This window comes from Nuphar pumila, chromosome 16 (genome assembly GCF_984573655.1).
Source record: "Nuphar pumila chromosome 16, dmNupPumi1.hap1.1, whole genome shotgun sequence".
NCBI classification, from domain to species: Eukaryota; Viridiplantae; Streptophyta; class Magnoliopsida; order Nymphaeales; family Nymphaeaceae; genus Nuphar; species Nuphar pumila.
The window spans coordinates 6,014,434-6,028,072 of record NC_143264.1 but is presented as its reverse complement, the minus strand read 5'-3'; positions in this window follow the sequence as shown (position 1 = coordinate 6,028,072).

Here is a 13,639-nt window from a genome sequence, read left to right as displayed (position 1 = left end):
AGAAACTACATATATTTAGGAAAAAACCACATGTATAGGAGGAAATCCATATATATTTAAGAGAAAATCACATATTTAGTAGAAAAATACATGTTTAGGAGAAAAATCGCATATATAGAAAGAAAATCGTATATATTTTAAGAGAAAAAATGCATATATATGAGAAAAATTATATATATGTAGGAGAAAATTGTATATAAATTTTATGCAGAATAGTTTCTATTCTCAGATCTGTATCTCTTTGATCCAACATCAAAAACCTATGTTTTTATAGTCGTTGGAAAGTTGAGACACATGCTTATCATTTTCTTGTTTTAAGTCAGAGCGAAAACCTCTCTAAGGTACTCGTTTTGAATTCTAAAAATGAAATAGAAGCATGCTCTGCATACTGAAATAGTCGAATAGTATATCTTCCAAAGAATGTTTTTTCCCAAATCACTCATCAGATCAAGGTGATCTTAGTTGCATTGGAAAGCTAATGAATCGATTTGTCTTTTTTTTTTCTATTTTTTGCGATTTTCAACATAGATGATAAAAAGAAATTTAGCGTAGCTGATCAAAAAACAGTATATAACAAACAGAAAAGGCACAACCATGCATGTTTTAGTCTGCAGAGCATGCTTCTATTTTGATTTTAGAAGTAAAAAATGGAAACCCTAGAGGGTTTTTTATTCTAACTTAAAAAAGAAAAGTTATAGGCCGCTCTATCAGCTTTTCAACAACTATAAAAATACAAGTTTTTGAGGTCGGATCAGAGAGATATAGATTTGAGAACATAGATTGTTCTGCAAAAATAATTACATATTTGAGAGGTAATTCACATTAAGATTTTGGATACAGAGTAGCAAAAATTAAAGTATTTCAAAAAACATGTCAAATTAGTCATACAGTACGATTATTTTTCATTTATAAAACTGAAGCAGTTTTCACATGGTACAGACAAATAAGATATATCTGAACTACTATGCATTGGATTAGGTGGATCCAAATAGGTCCTGTGAGAGATGTTCCTGGGCAATAATTGTAACATGGATGCTGAATACTTTGTCAATGGTTATTCTTGTGTTAATGTTGGGCACCTTGCCCAAGTGGATCACCAAGGTGTTTGGTGCATTGTCTTCTTGATCACAAAACAGGACAATAATGCAGGCGTAGGTTAGGTAAACAAACCTAATATGTTTAGTGAGATTTCGTAAGAGCCTAATGCATAAAGTTAGAAAATATTTGATCTGGTATGGGTCTTGTCAGGCAAGATAAAAAAAAATCAAGCTGGAAAAAGTTCTATGATTAAAAATTCAAGCTGCAAATATTTAAATATTTGCTGCAAAGGGGTTTTGGGATAGTGGGATGGGGTCTAGGCAGTTGGGCAGGCGATCTAGGTTCAAATCCCATGGGTGTCACCCCTTGAGCAAGTCGAAGCTTGATGACTCCATATGAAGGTAAGGGGTAAGCCCACAGAGTTTTACATTGTCAGGACAATAATCGTAAGCAAGGTAGGCGGAGCCAACGGCACTAGGTCTCTGATCTTGGGGGTGGTTTCTCCGTGTGACATTGCCCTAAAGGGGTTTGGCATAGTGGGATGGGGCTTAGGCTGCTAGGCAGGCGGTCTAAGTTTAAATACCATGGGTGTCACCCCTTGCACAAATCTAAGTGTGACGACTCTTTGGGGGTAAGGGATAAGCCCACGAAGTTTTATGCTGCCAAGACAGCAATAATCGTAAGCATGGCAGGCATAGCCAGTGCGGCTAGGTCTCTGATCATGAGGGCAGTTTATCCGCATAAATATTAAAAAAACATTAACTTGGGGTAAGGCTTTAGCCCAAGGGGTTTTACTCTGCCTGGACAGTGGTCGTACGACAAGCTAATTCAGTGTGAGTAGGTCTCTGATCTTGGACGTGGTTTCTCCATGTAAATATAAAAAAGAATAAACATGTATATTTTGCCTTGAGAAGAGCTGTAATCTAATCACCTTTGGATCAGGTAAAGGTCTCCAAACTTGGTTCAAACTTTATAGTCCAATTCAGGGTGCTATAATGTTGTATTGAATTGTGAAAAAATACCAACGCAGGGCTCTGCTTGCTTGTCTGGCAGGAGCAGTTAGTGCACGTCACCTTGTGTTGGGAGGTTGCAAGTTCGAACCCCAAATGGTATGGTTGTATAACTGGTAGGGGGTCTGACTAACCCCAGCTTTCTTTGTCGAAAAAAAAATGATGAAAAATATTGGCTACACTTGTGGTTTCAAACCCTCTAGTTGGAACTCACAGGATAGACGTAGGTTAGGGACAGGTCATGTTAACCAGATCTGGCCTTACGGATATGTTGAGCATATTCAATTTAGTGTAGATTGACTCTTGAACATAATTTTTTGAGGGGTGAAATGTCGATACATTATAGATTGTTGATTTTTCAACCCTCAGAAAAAACTTGCATACACATCATAAGATCATAATCCAAGGGTCAGTCCCTACTTAACCAAATATGTAGATCATATTTGAACGGTCTAATCTAAAAAAATGAAAAAAAAAATAATGTTTTTCACTTGAGGTTTAGAACACACGAGTGTATAGAGCCAACATTTCCACTATTAAACATGTAGACATGGTAGATAAGGGGAAGTAAGAATTGATAGAACTTATGTCTTCACCTAACAGTTACCGAGTCTCAATTCTAATAAGTCATTTTGAAAACAAATATTTGAAGAATCTTCATGCAAATTTCTACCGAACAGTCATAAAACCTCAGGCTATGTCACAGGAACACGCCACTTAGGGTCCCTTGTCATGGGGACACGACACGTGATGCATCAAAATTATCTTTTATCAGTCAAATAACTAAAAATCCATGTCTTTGTGTTCTATTTTTCAAAATATATGTGAATTTGTGTCTAGCAATCGCATGGAGTCCTGGTTAGTGTCTAAGTCTTTATGAGGTAGGTATTACGTAGAATACACGTCATGAAGTCTTTATGAGGTAGGTATTACGTAGAATACACGTCATGAAGGCAATTTGATCTTTGGGGTTTATCACCTTAAAGGTTGGTAGTCTATCAAAACCTCTTGACGATGAGCACTCAGCAAATTGAGATGACACCACCTTGCTATTGGGTGTTCATGTGCTAAAATGTCCACCATTTGGTTTGTACAATTCAAGTGTTCTCACTATCTCTGTCCCCAGCATGATCAGAGAATACTACTTTGCACATGAATATATATATATCATGTATCAAAGTTGTTCTTATTTTTCGGTGACAACAGAGAAACCAAGAGAAAGCACTGTTATGGTTTGAACATCCTATTACAGAGGGAGAGGTGCCATATTGACCGTGGCCCTGTTTCAGTATATGCAATGTAAAACTCTACGAGTATGTTTGCTTTGACCATGTAGCAAGAGATGTGTGCCTTGGATACCGAACTCGTGATGTCCTTTGACTTGAACACCTTAAGCCAACCCACCTAGCCAGGTGCCTAGAGGCCTTGTAGACTGGATCATACATAATGGTGAATGGTGCTTATGGCTTCAAAAGAGTACTTGGTACATGATCACAGCATCTTGATTTTCTGCTTGTGCATTAGGATGCTCAACATGCATAATTTATATGCAACCATTAAATACATGAATGATTCATGAATTGGTTTGGGTCATATTGGTTATAACATGGATGTTAATATTTGTAATACCAATCTAACGTTCTTATTTAGTGAATTTTCTTTACTCAAGACAAAAATTGTAATACTGATATTTTCTTGAGGCCTATTTAGTTGTTATCTGTTGCTTCTGATCAAAACCAATTCATGAGTGGGGTAATTATAGCCATCTACCTGAAGTTTAGTTCAGAGAATCCATAGCTAGATATCTATCAGTGTTTTGGTTACTCACATATTCTGTTAAGATTAAATCTGGCCTAGCAAAAATATGTGGCCTAAAATATTCATTATCAATTGTTTCAAATAATCATTTTGAATCTCTCTGTATTGCCACTTGATAGGAGTGGCATTTTTCTAGTCAAAATATCATTTTGAAAAAAAGGTGTCTCCAACTTGACATAATTGGTTCACTTCTAATGCAGACAACCCAACTTTTTGAGTGTCCTCCATATCAATGTACATTTACTAGGGCACCTTTTTGGATGCCAGAAGCGCTCATTGATTTCCTGGAAGTTCAAATTTTCTACAGTGTAAAACTTTAGGAATCTTAGGATTTTCTGTGATTCCAGGGCCATTACAAATCCACAGTTTTTTGGATTTTAGGCATTTCTATAGGAACTAAATATGTGGAATCCATGATTTTCTGGATTTTCAGAGGCATATGATACCTGCATGCCCTCTTTCACATTCTATGGGTGCATTCTGGGTATTGCTTCAAAATAACATAAGGCACCAACCATGTCTGTGAGAAGTATGGATTAGAAATTTACTTTGTTCTTTTTTACTGGGCAGGATAGTTAGAATGCTCTTTCACATTTGATCTAGTCTCAAGTTGAGTGTGAGAATACATGATTTCCCATTAGGTTGCAAACAAGCCAACAAGGGCAAGATCATAGTTAATTCAAACCCGGATCAGGGTAAGAATGGATCCATCCAAAAGTAAATGAATACAAGAGCTTTGTATGCGAAATGTACAAGCAAATAAGGTTTGAGGTGGATCCGAGGACAGAACCTGCAAAAAAAATACTTATCTGAAACCAAACCCAAACCCCAAAAACTCCAACAAACAAGTCCAATTGCAGTAATCTGGATATTTTGGATCTTTTGTGATACAGACCCAGGAATGAGGTGTACATAGTTGGACTTGGTCATGGTTTTGACCGAATCTGATCTCCTATTTCTCGTGTTGAAATGTAACGTTAAATATGTTTCTACCTGCCAGTTCAGTCCCATAATGATTCCCCCTGCACCTGATAAATGATGCTTTTTTTTTGAGTTATTTAGCATTAATAGAATAGGATGTCCTCTAGTCATGTTGTGGGTCCTGCTTCAATATGGTCCATACCACGTTGCAGAAAATATTCCCAACAGATTTGATACCTCTTGAAGAATATGTGTCCTTTAACATGATACATGCTATCAATATGCACCTTCTTTGATTCTCAACATCCATTCCAAGTCAAGTGAGTCATCATGATCCCATTCATCATCTCAAGAACCATTATGTCACCCCTAGGGGTCTCAACGGGTCGGGTTTACCTGGACCTGACCTGAACCAAACTCTATAGGATCTGGGTATGGTGACAAATAAAAAGATCCAATTGAGACCCGGATCTAGACTCAAAGGTCCGATCAATACATGGACCCTGGTGTAGTTTATGAAATTTTATACCAGACCGGGCCCGACCCAAGTTCCAATTAAGACCTGCAAATTTTCAATGTAAAAATGCTCAAATATATTATTTTACTGGGTCTGGTTCATGCAGTTCTTATCGGGTCTGGAAATGGTTTCTCTTATATTAGACCTGATTAGACCTGGGTCTGCTGGACCCATACCATACCCAAAAATCTGATCCAAGTCTGGTTCCACCTGGGTCCAAACCAAACGACACCCCTACTTTCAGGTAGAAAAAGATTAATGTATAATATGACTTATGATGCTCAGTGTCATATGTTGATCCTAGCCATCCAATCAAATGCATCCTGGCTGTTCACATTCTCACCCATTCGTATGTATGATCCTAATCATCCAGGACGTGTTAATTGGACAGACAGGATTGACATATTATGTGCAGTATAATATATCATAGGATATTATCCTTTTCTATCTTGCCCTGACACAGCGTGTCAAGCAAGAAAAGAAATGCTATCGATTTCATTTTTAGCATTAGAAGAAGCAAAGCGGGAGCTGGTATATACGTGCAGGAGCATCATGAGTTGACTGCATGGCTGCAGAAAGTAGGTGAGAAATTTTTTTAGATAAAAAAGAAATGGTGAGGAATTACTCGGCACAATGCAGTACTATGAAGGACACTGCCAATTCAAGCTATTCAACGTCTGCAGTAGTTACCGACAGATTTTTTACTGTGGTCATCCGTGCATCTCTCTCTCTCTCTCTCTATATATATATATATATATAGAGAGAGAGAGAGAGAGAGATAGAGAGAGAGAGAGAGAGAGAGAGAGAGAGTTAGTAGGGTGTAGTGAACTCACAAAGAGTTCGACGTTATATAGGACGCACGGGTGTTGCTGATCCCGCTTGCAATCAGTGGCGTGCGTGCATTAAAAAGAAAAAGGACCTTTAGCGACGGTACCAGTAAAGGTTTTTTTTTGCCAAGACAATTTGTAAGGTTTGCAAATTTTTCAGATTTTTTAAATCAATAAAAGAAAAACTTTTGTGAATTATTCTGGTAATTAGCTTGAATTAAATATTATTTTTTGGCAAATTAATTAGCTAATATAGTTTGATTAATTGGTGATTATTTATTGATAATATTCTAACATTTATGTAAGTTATTTGATATTTAATTAAAAATTTTATAAAGTCGTGCATGAGGTATTTGGATTTGGACTTCAGTAGAGATCTACGAGAATCAACCACACCAATTAAAGTTTGAACTATTTGAATGATTTGGGTCAACTCAAATGAATTTGGGTAAAGTTTAGACTCATATCAAGGTTTAAACGGGATATAGAAGAGATTTGGATTCATTTGAAACCCAAATTAATCTCTCTCTAAAATAAAAATTGTTTTAGATCTATTTGGACACTCAAATAGATTCTACTAAGAAAAAGGTATTTTAAATTTATTTAAAAAATCAAATAAATCTTACTAAATAGCATAATTTTGAATTCACTTAGAGACCCAATTTGATCTCACTAAGTAAATAAGTTTTTTTTTATCTATTTAAGACCCAAATGAATCACACTTAAATAAATAGGATTTGAGTCAACTAGAACCTAAATGAATCTAATAATATATATCACTACAAGAAAAATGCTAATTAGCAACGGAACTTTGTGACAGATTTTTTTCATCGCAACGTTGCGATGGATTAGCGAGAGCAAACCATCTGTCGCTGATTTCATAAATATTTATAAAATTAACGACGGAAAACATTTTGTCGCCAAATCTGTCGCTAAGTAGCGACGGATTCGCGACCAAAGTTTTATGTCGCAAAACCCATCATACTTAACGACGGATGTAGCGACATATTGTTTTTCGTCACTAGTTAGCGACAACGTTTGCGATGAAAACATTATGTCGCCCATCTGTCGCTAAATGTCAATGTAAAACGCCCTACGACATGAATTTTTTTTTTTGCTCTCACCTGCACCGCTCTCTCTCTCTCTCTCACTCGCGCCGCTCTCCGTCGACCGCCCCCTCCCTCTCTCTGGTGAAACGCTAGGCTGCCAGTGAATCGGCGACCCTCGATGAAGGTCACCCTCCTGTCCGGAGGATGACCCACGACGGAAACCTCAGCAAAGGTAAGGGTTAGCACATTTTGTTTTTGTTTTTGTCGAGGTTGCTCCCTCCACCAGCGATCGATCATGGCTGTCGATCGCCAACTTGGGCAGTTGGCCCTGACGGTCGGTCGATAGCGATGGCAACTGCCGTCAGCCTGCACCACCGGCCTCCCAGCGGAAGCAAAAGGGAAGAAATCCCCTTTTGATGTTGTAAAAACAGAGCCGCCACCTTCTCGGTTGCAGAAGATGGCTCTGGTGAAACCGATGGCGGCAACGATCGGTTGTAGAAGATGGCTCCGCCTTCTGTTTAGTTTTTTTCCCTTTTTTTGGTTTTAAGGATGGGTTTTATTTTGACTCCTGTATTGGGTGCCTGTTAGGGTGTTGTACCGAGAAGAGAGGTGCGGAGTTCGTTCCTGAGTTTGAGGCTGATAGGTGGCTGTGGTGGTGGAATTACTGACGATTTGCATAAGGTAAGAAGCCTGATCGTGATTTATTTACATGGGAATTTCTCGTAGGTTTTGGTTTCTCGTCTCTGTTTTGTGATTTTTCATTGGTGTGCATGGCTTTTTAGTCTTGTCTCATCCTGATTTACTCGTATGTTAATTAATTGCTAAATATTGATTGTTTTGTGCTTTTATGCCTTTTCTTCTTTCTTTCTTTTTCTTTTGCCCCTTTTCTGTGAGACGTTTCCCATGTCTGATCCAGAAATTGAGTGCTACATGTTGATTTTTTGTTGGCTTATTTGCATTTCTTTGTGGTGGTTGTCACTTTGTGGAGACTGTTTCATGCCTGGCTCTCCTTGTCAAAATTTTTACCATCGCACGTTAATGTGTTGTGAAGTGGTGAACTGTAGATATGACAAGGCTTGGAGAGCTTTGAAGTTGTATGGTCCGTCAATATGGAATGAAAATTTTAACTTGGATCAAAGATATTCTTTGATCAGTTTTTTAGAGTTTTATTGTTTTCCCCTGTTTAATGTGATGTTCCATAATCCAATGTAAATTGTTACCTTTGGACACAGTGGCCTGGTCCTCAATTATAGTCCATCCTTTTCCATGAATTGTGAACTGCATCTTCAATCATGTATGAAACGATCTTGTTTAACGGTAGTATTTTCAGAGGGATTTTCCAAAAAGATATCCTAAAAATATGCTACTAATTTTCTGTATTACTAAGTTGGGACTTGTTTAATGTTATGTTGATGTTCAAACGGCATTCTTATGAAAGTATCCTCACACAACATCAAATTTTTGTGATTTTTAAATTATTCTTCATTAAATGGTTGACTGGTTGTTGTTTTGATAAAGTATTGCAAGAACCAAGGGCCCGATATAGTATGTTGGTTTGCTTGTAAGTCCTATTCAATATTTAGTTTATAGCTTTGAGCTCTAGATAAGTTGTTGGTGCACAATTAAGTAAATCAGAGAACAAAAATGATAGAATCACATATAATGTTTTTTTACTGTCTTAGAACACATATGAGCATGATAGAATCACATATAAAGTTTTTTTACTGCCTTGGAACACATATGAGCATGATAGAATCACATATAAGGTTTTTACCGCCTTAGAACACATATGAGCATGATAGAATCACATATAAAGTTTTTTTTACTGCCTTATAACACATATGAGCATGATAAAATCACATATAAGGTTTTTTTACTGCCTTAGAACACATTTGAGCATGATAGAATCACATATAAAGTTTTTTTACTGCCTTAGAACATATTTGAGCATGATAGAATCACATATAAAGTTTTTTTACTGCCTTAGAACACATATGAGCATGATTGAATTAATATGCAATTTTTTGACTGTTTTATAACACATATGAGCATTTTGTTTATATATTGTTTATAAATATTAACAGTTTGGTTCTCTTGTAGGATGTTGGAGATGATCAACGTAGAGGAGCTGACGGAGGTATGGAGAGAGGGGTAGATCGAGAAAATGAAGAGGATGATGCCTCGGATCTTGACGACGATTAGTGTCATGTATTTAATTTGTTTGACGTACTTGTAATTAATTATAACTTGACAAAGACTGTATTTTATTATTTAACTTAGAACATGTGTTAATTTTGTTTCACTTGTATATGTATTTTGTTTTTTATAAGCAGGTTATATGAATTGTATTACGAGAATTTTTTTTCGAGTTTCATAATTCATTTTTTTTTTAAATTAGCAATGGATTAGCGATGGATTGTATCCGTCGCCAATTTCTATCAGGCGATGGTTTGCGACGGACTTTAACCCGTCGCTAATTCATTGCTAACCTGCCGACCAAAAGTTAGCCACAGATTATATTTGAATATACTTCATCGCCAGTCTGTCGCTAATTAGCGATGACTTAGTGACAAAGTAAAGTCATCACTAATCCGCCGCTAAATAGCGACGGATTAGTGATAGATAAATTTCATCGCAATTTAGTGACTAAGATTATGCGACGGACTCCATCCGTCGCGAAACACGTTAGCGATGGATTAGTAGCTACGGATTAGCGGCGAATAGCGTTCGTCGCTGATATGCTTTTTTCTTGTAGTATATATATATATATATATATATATATATATATATAATAGGTTGAATTTAAATTTTATGAGACACAAATGGGTCTCACCAAAATCCAAATCTAAACGCATTTGATTTTTTTCCTTAAAACCAAATGAACCTCACTATATATATAAAGTGAATTGGATTAGGGTCCAATTAGACCCAAGTGTCTCACCAAACCCACTATTTGTTTTTTCCCCTTTAAACCAAAAATTTTGAATCACAAAGCCTTTCCCCCCCTTATTTTTCCTCTTAAACGCTTTGGTTTCCCCCTCTTTCTTTTTTCCTATATAAACCCCCCTCACTCTCGGGAGGGTGTTGTGTGTTCTCCCTCGATGACAAATTTGGGTGTTCCAGTGTGTACGAAGGAATATCTTGAGACCCATGATAATTCATATGCCAATGTTACTCATGATGATTTTATAATAAAATAACTTATAAAAAAGGTAGATATGCGTTTGACGAAAATGTTCTCCCATAAAATAGATATTCGTTTGACAGAAATGTCCTCCCATAAATAGCTTTGTACATTCACGTGACTCTTATCATTGCTTGAGTCGGAGCCCATCGGCTCCTTCAAGGGGACAATGCTTGAGCTGAAGTTTGTAAAACATATTCTCAAGAGTGCACCATTGCTAGAGTCTCTAAAAATTAGCCTCAGTTCGAGAAAAATGGTGCAGTGGGTTGCCATTATTAATGAGTTTATGACTAGTTAGATCAAGAGTGCACCATTGCTAGAGTCTCTACGATCTGCGACTAGTTGGATCAGCTTTGGATCCATATCAGAATTGGATCTGGATTCAGTCTATGACTAGTTAGATTTATTTTGGATCCAATTTAAATTGGGTATGGATCCAGTCTACAACTAAGCAGATCGATTCTAGATATAAATCAAATTTGGGTCTAGATCTAGTTAGTGAGTGGTTTAGTTCTGGATCCCGACTGGAATTGAACTAGATCTAGTCCAGTCTGTCCTAGACTGAACCAATTCTAGATCTTGACTAGAACTGAACTCGATCCAGTTGAGTCTATTTCTGACTGGGATTAAACTGGATTTTGTGCAGTATATTTTTGACTAAAATATAACTGAATTGGTCTAGTTTATTTCCAGTTGAAATAGTTTGGGTCCAGTCCAGTCACACCAAACTGAATATGGATCTGCACCATTTAGTGAGCGAATCTTATATGGAATTTAGAGTATAGATCAGTCTGAACCCAAACCCAGTTGGATCCAGATTAAGTTTAGTAAATCCAATATTCTAAGCTTAGATCGAGCCCAATTTGACTAGGGCTAAATCAGGTTGAATCGCAGTGAGTTGAAATCACAAAATTATCCTTGTATGTATGACTCGATATCAAGTTAGGAAAATGAGCATAACTTTGCATCTTAAACTCATAATTGAGTGAGGTTTGGTGCATTTGATTCTTATCGCTGAGAGGAATCTGCATATCTTATGGTTATGATCAAATTATGGGCACATATATCAAGGTCTGATAGACCACCTCAGAAGGAATATTTTGGTAATTTTGATAAAATATAAATAATTTATGTTTATTAATATAAACATACTTGTGTGATAATCATATTCTACTATTAGAGCTATGTGAGATTCGACTGCATGCTAGAGTGCAGCGTTTGCATTCAAAATTAAAGATATTATAAGCATGTATAGTTAATAATGAACAAGGTTTTTGTCTGAATTTATGAGATAATTACATGAAATTATATATACTTGATAATGCAGTCTTTACCTTGCATGTTATGTAGTTGTATTTCTAGAAATTATGCATCGTTGAGAAATAGAATGAATACATATGAGTTAGCTATCGTGTAAAAAATCATTCTATGTACTCTTGAGTTTCAATATGATATGCATGATTAAAAAAATATTATATTTTAGACAAAAATACATATATTGAACTTAAAAACTTAGAATTATATACATAAAAATATAATTAAGTATTTGAGTAATTTTCTTGGGTCCATTCTTTCAGTTATGTTTATTATGAGATTCGAGTTATCTTACCATGCTAGACTTGATCACATAAATCCTGAAAGTGGTGACAGATGGAAAGGGCTACTTGATAGCCATAAGAGCGAGAGCCGCCATAAGCATGGGCCATCGATGATTTATTGATGTAGAGACACTACATCAATGTATAGATACTACACCTTCTGCATGCTTAGATATTTGTAATATCATAACTCTAGGAATATTCTAAGAAATTTAATTGAGATAGAGAGAAAACAAACTTGAGATAGTTTACGTGGGAAAGTAAGAGTTGCATAAAATATCTTAGGAGTTATTTTCACAGTGAGTGGGATTCTAGGCAGATCATAATATAGTATAAACTATAAACCATAGAGGCAGATATAACTCCTCAGTTTGACTCTTTTGCTAGCTATAAATTGGTCATTTTTCATTGCAATGCCTAGTAATTCATGTCAAAATCGCTTAGAGTGATTCGTTGTTTGACTAACATCATAGAATTTGGATATTCTACATGGGTTGACATGCTTATAGTAGGTTATTACTGTTATAGCCAATCTAGTATATTAGTTAGCATTAATTGAATGTTAACTTGTGAGTTTTATAAAGTTAATGGAAAAAAAATAAAAGAGATAAACTTGTGTGTTCTGTGATAAAAATTAAACTAAGACTAGAGGCTTAGAGCCCACTATTGTTGTAAGTTAGAGTCTTAAATGATTTATAATTACTTCTTATTGAGTTTTAAACTCACCTTAATAATTACAATTGTAGGTTTTAGGAGATCTACCTAAGACAGGTCAACGTAGTTGCTTTCATCCACAGATGTTTGCAAGCAGCCAGAAAGTTGTGTAGAGACTTTTACTTTATTGTCTTTATTTATTGAATCTTATGTAAATATGTGCTTTTGAGTTAGATGATATAGTTGATATGACCTTGATTATGAAATGATAATGTTTTAATTTTGAAAAAAAATTATATCATGTTTACTTTGCACTCACTTTATATTTTTTCCTCTGAGAAGTAATACCTACAAACCCAAACTCGAGAAGTTCAAAATCACAATGTTACACATATTCTCTTTCTCGTGTTTGTTATGTTGAGACATGGCAGACTTATATGCATATCAATCCAAAGTGGGCCTATTTGTGTTGGCACTTGAGGACAAAATACATGAAGCAAATAAATCAAGTTTCAAGCATTGCCCTCAAGATGGTGTGCCATGGGCACTAGGGAGAAAGCTTGTATAAGTGGAGCAGAGGAAAGTATAGAACTAGGAGAGATGAGAGATAGCTTGGAGTTCTATGGAGTACATGAGAGAAAAATGAAAAGAGAAAGAGCAAACTCATAAGAAAAAGAGTGAAGAGGAGAGGAGAGGAGAGGCCGTAATGATAGAGAGAATGGGAGAGTGTTGGGGTATATAAAGGCCCCAACCCAACAACTAGTAATCAAGGCCCATAAAGAGCAATTAGAATGTCCAAATGGCTAGCAATGAATGGCCAAGGCTGGTCAAACGGCAAGGAAAAATAATGCCTAAAAGTCTTGATCAAGAAGGCAAATAGGGAGCTATCGAGGTAAAAAATATTCAAAAACTGGTATGTGGGCACACTACAAGAAAATCGTAGACTAGCGACAGACGATATCCATCACTAATCCATCGTTAAACTGTTTAGCGATGGATTGGAGATAGATTAGCGATGGATAG